The sequence below is a fragment of the Hemitrygon akajei genome, chromosome 6 (assembly GCF_048418815.1).
Source record: "Hemitrygon akajei chromosome 6, sHemAka1.3, whole genome shotgun sequence".
NCBI classification, from domain to species: domain Eukaryota; kingdom Metazoa; phylum Chordata; class Chondrichthyes; order Myliobatiformes; family Dasyatidae; genus Hemitrygon; species Hemitrygon akajei.
Window position 1 is genome coordinate 88,319,910 of NC_133129.1, and position 8,733 is coordinate 88,328,642.

Here is an 8,733-nt window from a genome sequence, read left to right on the forward strand (position 1 = left end):
GCAAAGGTGGGGGCAAAATTGATTAAATACCCTTTGTATATTATCTAAATCTGACCAAAGCCTATAGATGCGTCCTGGAGACTATATTGACTGCTTGCATCACAGCCTGGTATGGAACCACAAAATGCCCTGGATACGGTCTAGTCCATCACTGCTAAAATCCTACCTCCAGCTGAGCACACCTGCGGGGAGCGCTGTCGCGGGGAAGTAGCTTCCATCATCAGAGACCCCCCCCCCCTCCCCCCGACCCCCACCGTCGAACCCATGCTCTCTTCTTGCTGCTGCCATCAGGAAGAAGTAACAGGAGCCTCGAGGCCCACATCACCAGGGTTCAGGAACAGTTAGTATCCCACATCCGTAAATCAGAACCGATTCCACAACCTATAGATTCAGTTTCAAGGACACGTCATCTCACGTTCCCGATATTTATCGCTTATTTATTTTTTATCTTTTTGTATTTGCATCGTTTGCTGTCTTTTGCACATTGGTTGTTGGTCCGTCTGTGCTGTGTGCGGTTTTTCATAGTTTCTTTGTATTTACGCTGACTGCCTGCAAGGAAACTTTGGAGCGCAAAGCTCCTAGACTCGCTGCACCGGTTCGCAGGGCTCACGACGGTGCGTGAGAGACAGAGTCTGTGTGCGAGTGTGAGAAGGTATCGGGGTGTTCCTGTATTTGTTGACTGTGTCTTTGTGGGTGAGTGGACTGAGAAGATGTGAACAGGAGGCACATTTGACAGCAGACATATCATTGAGCGAGGTGGGCTGAATCACCTCCATACTAAGACTAAGGAGTTGGTAGGGGACCTCAGGAAGGTGAAAACTCCCGGCATTCCCATCTCCATCAAGGGAACGGATGTGGAAGTCGTCCGGGAGTCCAAGTACCTGGGAACTCACCTGGACAATAAACTGGACTCAACTAAAATTACAGGGGCTCTGTACAAGAAGGGACAGAGCCGACTGTGTTTCCTGAGGAGGCTCGGGTCATTCATCGTCTGCAGTACTATGCTGCAGATTTGATACAACTCAGTGGCGGCCATCATTCTATTCTACTCTGCGGTCTGCTGGGGCAGCTGACGTCATGAAATTCAATAAACTCGTCAGGAAGGCTGGTTCTGTTCCGGGGTGGAGCTGGATTCCCCGGCGGTTGTGTTTGAGAGGAGGACGCTGCAGAAGCTACGCAGCATTTTGGACAATCCCTCTCACCCCCTCCATGACACACTGGACAAACAGACTGATTCCACCGAGGTTCGCCACCGAACGCCGCAGGAGATCCTCTCTCCCTGTGGCTCTAAGACTCTACAGCTCCTCCTCCTTAAGTACATAACTATGTGGTTTCGTTGCACATCTGTATGTTGCACTATTACTGTGTAATGCACGTTTTGGTTCTTTTTCTTAACTCAATGCTTACATTTTGCATTTTAAAGTATATATTTCTGACTGAGCAACCTTGCAACCATAATTTCCTTCGGGAGAAACAAAGTTTTATCTTCTCCATTCTTAAACAAAGGGAACCCGACTATTTTCTCGATATTTTTTGTTCTTTAAGTGTTGTTCGAAATAAGCGGCTGCCTCGATCATCCAATGGCCCAATTAACCGGAATCCTCGGTAGTTTTAATCCACTCGAAGTTAAAGAAAGTTGCTCTGAACGCGGGGCTCGAACCTACATCCCTAAGATTAAGAGTCTCATCGTCCCCCAGTGAAACTAGCTGACTGTGCCAGAAAGCGGCATCCAACGTCGGTGTTCAATAATCAGAATCAGATTTAATATCACCAACCTGCGTCGTGAAATTTATTAATACAATGAAACATATGATAAATAAATCTAGAGGAAAAAACGGAGTTACATTAAGTACATGAGACCATAAGATATAAGAGCAGATGTAGACCATTCGGCCCATCGAGTCTGTTCCGCCATGCAATCAGGGGATGATCCAATTCTTCCAGTCATCCCCGCTCCCCTGCTTTCACCCCATACCCTTTGATGCCCTGGCATTTCTGTCTATTAAATATTTACTTTAAAACAAGTAGTGCAAAATAACAGAACTATAAAAGAGTAGTGAGTTAGTGTTCATGGGTTCAATGTCCATTTAGCAGTCGGGTGGCAGTGGGGAAGAAGCTGTTCCTGAATCGCTGAGTGTGTGCCTTCAGGCTTCTGTACCTCCTCCCTGATGGTAACATTATGAAGACAGCATGTCCTGGGTGGCGGGGATTCTTAATGATGGGCGCCGCCTTCCTAATACACCGCTCCTTGAAGACGCCTTGGATACCATGGAGGCCGGAAACCATGATAGAGATGACTAACTTTACACATTTCTGCAACTTTTGATCTTGTGCAGAAGCACCCCCCCCCCCCCCCCGTACCAGACAGTGATGCAGCCAGTCAGAATGCTCTCCGCGGTACATTTGTAAAAGTACGTTTGTAGAAGTTTTCGAGTGTTTTATTTGACAAACCAAAATCTACTCAAACTCCTAATCAAATATAGACGCTATTTTGCCTTCTGCAGAGTGTATCAATATGTTGTGTCCAGGTCAGGTCCTCTGAGATAGTGATACCCAGGAACTTGAAATTGCTCACTCTCTCCACTTCTGATCCGTCTATGAGGATTGGATTTCAGTTCCCTTGCCTTATCCACAATCAGCCCTTTGGTCTTGCTGACGTTGAGTGCGAGGTTGTTGCTGCGACACCACTCCACTAGTTGGTATATCTCGCTCCTGTACGCCTTTTAGTCACCGGCTGAAATGCTGCCAACAACGGTTGTATCATCAGCAAGTTTATAGATGCAACGTTCACCGCAGATGCATCTGTGTATAAGTGTTGTGACGACATTGGTCAGACAGCAACGTCACGTCCAATTCCCGTTGTCATACGATAGAGATTACGTCATTGAACTGTAGAGGGAGCAGAGCGTTCCATGAGTGTGTCGCCGTGAATGAAGGACTTGAATTATAGGGAGAGTCGGGATGGTCTGGAGACAGGAGGCTGCCGAAATGGAACCTGGAAGAAACTAAAGTGGTCAGACCGCATCTGTGGGGGATAATTGTACCGATGCCGAGGAATGGAGAGGTCTACCTAACGTGGTGGACACAGACCAGTCCATCACAGACAAACTCTGCCCACCATCTACAAGTGGCGCTGCCACAAGAAATCAGAGAATATCATCAAGGACCCACCATCCACGCCGTGCTCTCTTCTTGCTGCCCCGCGCCACCAGGTTCAGGAACAGTTGTTACCCATCAAGCGTCAGGCTCCCGATGCTTCAGTAACTATCAGTGTGGATAACTTCACTCACCTCAACACTGAACTGATTCCAAAACCCACAGGCTCACTTTCAAGGACTCCAAGTTCTCAGCATTATTTATTTGTTTATTTGCAAAAGTCGTCTTTTTTGCATATTGGTTTTGTGACCGTCTTTGGTTCTGTAAAGTTTATCATAAATTGTATTTTTTTTTCTTATTTTCCCGTTAATACCTGCAATAAACTGAATCTCAGGGGAGTATACGGCACATATAAAATCACGTTTTGTGTCGCGGAAAGGCGGTTAAAGAGAGCATCGCCCAACGTGGGGCTCGAACCCACGACCCTGAGATTAAGAGTCTCATGCTCTACCGACTGAGCTAGCCGGGCTCTGTCACGAACCCAATTTCTTAGTTCCTTCTCTCGGTGTTGGGGGTCAGAAAATGATTGGAAATCTCCAGATACTGTATCATCCAAAACTTCTATGGATACGCGGTGGACAGTATACTGACTGCTTGCATCACTGTCTGGTATGGAAACACCAATGCGTGTTTGTGTAAAACAAGAGAGAAGTTGTGAATGTAAGCGTGTGCCCAAATGGATCTGTGACTGAAGGATGCCGTGACTGTGTGAAAGTGTGAGTAGGTCTCTCCGTGTGTGACTGATAGTGGGAGTTTGAGTAATTGTGACTGAATGATTGTGTCTGTGAGTGTGTGTGTGTGTGTGTGTGTGTGTGTGTGTGTGTGTGTGTGTGTGTGTGTGTGTGTGTGTGTGTGTGTGTGTGTGTGTGTGTGTGTGTGAGATAGTGAGCGCTGACAAACGTCTGAACCCCGGTTTGGAGGAACGACAGACGCCCAAGTAGGGTCAGAAACAAGAGTTTATTCATAGGAATTCCAATAGAAACTCGATGACACTGCAAGATGAATCATTCTCAAGCCAAAGTAAGCGCTGATCGGGAGTCCACTTTAAATAATCAAAGTACCCGGGAAAACCCCGTGACAGGCAGAATGCAGAGAATAAAACGAACGTCCGCATCAGGACAAAAAAAGAATATCTAAATAGTTAGGGAACCTGGCCATTTTCAGAACAGATCCTCCTCTGCCTGGAGCCTCGCCTCACCCCGCCTCTGCCTGGAGCCTCGCCCTGTTTGGAACTGTCTGTCTGTGTCCACGCCTTCATTAGGTAGGTCTGGCCGTTTTGCTGCTACCTAGTGTTGGGAACTGTCTTGTCATGTTCAGCGTTCTGTGTGATGAGTCCTGGCCCTATGTCCTGTACCCAAGGAGGGGTCCCAGATCGGTGTTCCATGTTCCTGTCTCTTCCTCGACCAAGGCTCTGGGTTCTCGTCATGTCCATGTGCCTCACCCAGCACAGGAGTACCTTGCCCAGCCCAGAGCTGGGATACCCTCGTCCTGTGCTGAGGTTCCCTTGTCCCGTCCAGGAGTCTCTCGTCTCATCCTATAGCCTTGTCTTGTCCTCGCCTAGTTCTGGAGCCCGAGCCCGAGTCAAGACCCAGGTTCTGGGTCCTTGTCCAGTCTCTGGCTCAGAGTCCAAGCCCAGGCTTCTAGTTCCCAATTCCATGTCCTGGTTCCTCTGTCCTAGTCAAGTCCTAGCCCCAGCCTGGAGTCCTTGTCTTGTCCGGGACCTGTGTTGTGTCCAGCAACACAAGGAACCTGTGTTGCTTCCTTCTCACACCTCGTCCTGTTCCTGGTAGTTCAGTGTCTGTGTCTTGCTTCTGGGTCCACTCCCAATTCCCCCATTATGACACATACGACCATCCACTACCTGATCCCACGGCTTCATGTGACCCTGATTGGGGGGCTAAGCAGGTGCTGCACCTTGCCCAAGGGTGATCCGCAGGCTAGCGGAGGGAAGGAGTGTCTTACACCTTGTATCTCCACCCGACACCCGAGTCTGACAACATCCTTGTCAGTTTGTGTAGAGCCCTGTGCAGAAAATTGGAGGGGAATTGGAAAATGCGTGTGATGTCACGAGGTGTGGGATGTTAGAAATTAGACAGCTTCGCCCAACATGGGGCTCGAACCCACGACCCTGAGATTAAGAGTTTCATGCTCTACCAACTGAGCTAGCTGGGCTGTGACTATAGACTTTACCTAGTCTCAGGAAATTCTGCAGATACTGGAAATCCAGGACAACATAGGCGATATGTTGGAGGAACTCAGCAGATCAGGCAACATCTATTGAAATAAGCTTTTGTATCATTTCCATATTTGCTGCCTGGCCTGCTAGGTTTCTCCAGTGTTTTGTGCGTGTATTATCTTAGAACCTAGAATAATATGGCACAGGAACAGGCTAACAAGCAAATCAAAAACACCCAAACATGAATCCCTCCTACCTACACCATGTGCATATCCCTCCATCTTCCTCACATCCACGTCCCTATCCGAACGGCTCTTAAAAGCCTCTAATGTATTTGCTTCTACCACCATACCAGGCAGCGCATTCCAGGCATCCACCACTCTCTGAATAAAAAAACTTACCCCTCACATCCCCTTTGAACCTACCTCCTCTCACCTTCAATGTGCCCTCTGGTATTAGACATTTCTACCCTGGGAAACAGATACTCCCTGTCCACTCTATCGATGCCTCTCATAATCTCTTAAGCCTCTATCAGATCTCCCCTCAGCCACAACACGTTTATCCAGGCTCTCCTGATTGTACATGCCCTCTAGATCAGGCAGTATCCTGGTGAACCCCTTCTGCTCCCTCTCCAAAGCCTCAACATCCCTCCTATAGTGGGGTGACCAGAACTCTATGCAATAATCCAGACGGGGCTGAACCAGAGATTTATAAAGTGGTAACACAGCCTCTTGATTTTTGAATTCAATGACTTGACTAATACAAACACCTCATAAGCCTTCTTAACCACCTTATTGACCTGTGTCAGAGATCCAGTCTGTGTGTGAGTGCGCATGTGTGTGGGGGTGTGGTTTGTGTGTGTGCGCCCGTGTCTGTTTTTATGTGTGTGAATGTGTGAGTGTCTTTGTGTTTGTGCAGCATGTTGTGCCTATGTTTGTGTGTGTGAATGTGTTGTGTGTATGTGCATGTGTGTCTCTGTGTGTGTATGTTTGTGTCTGTGTTTCTGTCAGTTGGCATTGCTCTGTGTATGTTGGTGTCTGTATGTGTCTGTCATTGTGATCTGTGTGTGTGTGAGTGTGAGCATGTGTGTGTGTGCACCTGTCTGTCTTTCTGTGTGCATGTATATGTGTGTTGTTTTTGTGCCTGTGTTTGTGTCTGTCTGTGTGTGAGTGTGTGTGTGTGTGTGTGGGTATATCTTTGGGTGTGTGTCTGGGTGTTTGTATGTGTCTGTGTGTATGTGGGTTTCTCTGTGTGTGTGAGTATGTCTGGGTTTGTGTGTGTCTGTGTGTACTGTGTTGCTCTGTTTGTTTGTTTGTGTGTGTCTGTGTTTCTGTGTGTGTTTTTATGTCTGTCTGTGTGCTTGTGTCTGTGAGTCTGTGGGTGTGTGTCTATGCGAATCTGTGTGTGAGTGTGTGTGGATGTCTGTCTGTGTTTGTATGTGCTTATGTGTCTGTGTTTGTGTGTGTTTGTGTCTGTGTATATCTGTTACTCTGTGTGTGTTTATGTCTAGGTTTGTGCATGTGTGTGTATATGTGTTTATGTGCCTGTGTTTGTGTTTGTGTGGGTGTGTTGTGTGTGTGTGTTGTTTTTGTGTCTGTCTGTGAGTCTGTCTTTTGATGTGTGTCTGTGTGTTTGTATGTGCCTGTGTGTCTATGTGTGAGTGTGTGTGTGGGTGTTTGTGTGTGTATGTGCATATGTGTCTGGGTTAACATGTGTATTTGTGTGTGGGTGTGTTGCATGTGTGGCTGTGTGTGTGTGTGTCTCCCTCTCTGTGTGCGTCTATGTGTGTGTCTGTGTTTTTGCGTGTGTCTGTGTGTATTGGTGTGTGTGTCTGTGTGTAAGTGTGTGTGTCTGTGCATCTGTGTTTGTACAGGTGTTTGTGTCTGTGTGTTAGTGTGTGTGTGAATGTCTGGGTTTCTGCCTACAAGTAAATGAATCTCAGGGAAGTGTATCATGATAAATAACTCACTGTGTTTTTGCGTGTGTGTGTCTGTGTGTAAGTGTGTGTGTCTGTGCATCTGTGTTTGTACAGGTGTTTGTGTCTGTGTGTTAGTGTGTGTGTGAATGTCTGGGTTTCTGCCTACAAGTAAATGAATCTCAGGGAAGTGTATCATGATAAATAACTCACTGTGTTTTTGCGTGTGTGTGTCTGTGTGTATTGGTGTGTGTGTTTGTGTGTAAGTGTGTGCATCTGTGTTTGTACAGGTGTTGTGTTTGTGCCTGTGTGTCTGTGTGTAAGTGTGTGTGTCTGTGTTTGTACAGGTGTTGTGTTTGTGTCTGTGTGTAAGTGTGTGTGTCTGTGCATCTGTGTTTGTACAGGTGTTGTGTTTGTGTCTGTGTGTCTGTGTGTAAGTGTGTGTGTCTGTGTTTGTACAGGTGTTGTGTTTGTGTCTGTGTGTAAGTGTGTGTGTCTGTGTTTGTACAGGTGTTGTGTCTGTGTCTGTGTGTGTGTGAATGTCTGGGTTTCTGCCTGCAAGTAAATGAATCTCAGGGAAGTATATCATGATAAATAACTCACTTTGTCTTATTTGACAGTCAATGTTCTCTGTTGAGACCTTTCATCTGGAGAGATAGATAGAAGGGAGATTGCTGGTAAAAAGAGGTGGAGGGAAGAAACGTGAAGTATTTTCCCTAGGGGCAGAAGAAAGTTAAAGAGAGCTTCAGCCAATGTGGGGCTCGAACCCATGACCCTGAGATTATGAGTCTCGTGCTGTACCAACTGAACTAGCCAGGCTCTTGAAGGACCTCCCTTCCTTGCTTCCTTGTCTCAGGTTTGGGGGGCAAAAGAAACGTATTGAATATTTCTACATATAATCTAAAGCTGACAAACTTCCATAGACGTGTAGTAGAAATTATATTAATCGCTTGCATCATAGCCTGGCTTGGGAACACAAAATGCTATTGAATGGAAAACCTACAAAAATCAGGAAGAAGGTACAAGAGCCTCAGGACCCACTGCCCCCTCCTCAACCCCATTTCCGGCCTTCTCCAAGTAACCTTTGATGCCATGTCCAATTAAGAACCTGTCGGTCTCTGCTTAAATACACCCAATGACCCGGCCTCCACAGCTGCATGTGGCAACAAGTTCCACAAATTCACCACCCTCCGGCTGAAGAAATTTCCCCTCATCTCTGTCTTAAATGGACGCCCCTCTATCCTGAGACTGTGCCCTCTTGTCCTAGACTCTCCCACCATAGGAAACATCCTTTCCATATCTATTCTGTCTAGTGCTTTCAACATTGGAAACATAGAAACACAGAAAACCTACAGCACAATACAGGCCCTTCGGCCCACAATGCTGTGCCGAACACGTCCTTACTTTAGAAATTACCTTGGGTTACCTATAACCCTCAATTTTACGAAACTCCATGTATGTCCAGGAGTCTCTGAAAAGACCCTAT

The 8,733-nt window shown here is 46.8% G+C and overlaps 2 non-coding genes across 2 annotated transcripts; both read right to left on the reverse strand.

Annotated features, from left to right (window-relative positions):
• Nucleotides 1-3,552: 3,552 nt before the first annotated feature.
• trnak-cuu (transfer RNA lysine (anticodon CUU)) lies at nucleotides 3,553-3,625 on the reverse strand. The gene has a single exon. It is a non-coding gene; the product is annotated as a tRNA-Lys (tRNA).
• A 1,630-nt stretch (nucleotides 3,626-5,255) lies between these two features.
• On the reverse strand, nucleotides 5,256-5,328 carry trnak-cuu (transfer RNA lysine (anticodon CUU)). The gene has a single exon. It is a non-coding gene; the product is annotated as a tRNA-Lys (tRNA).
• Nucleotides 5,329-8,733: the final 3,405 nt, after the last annotated feature.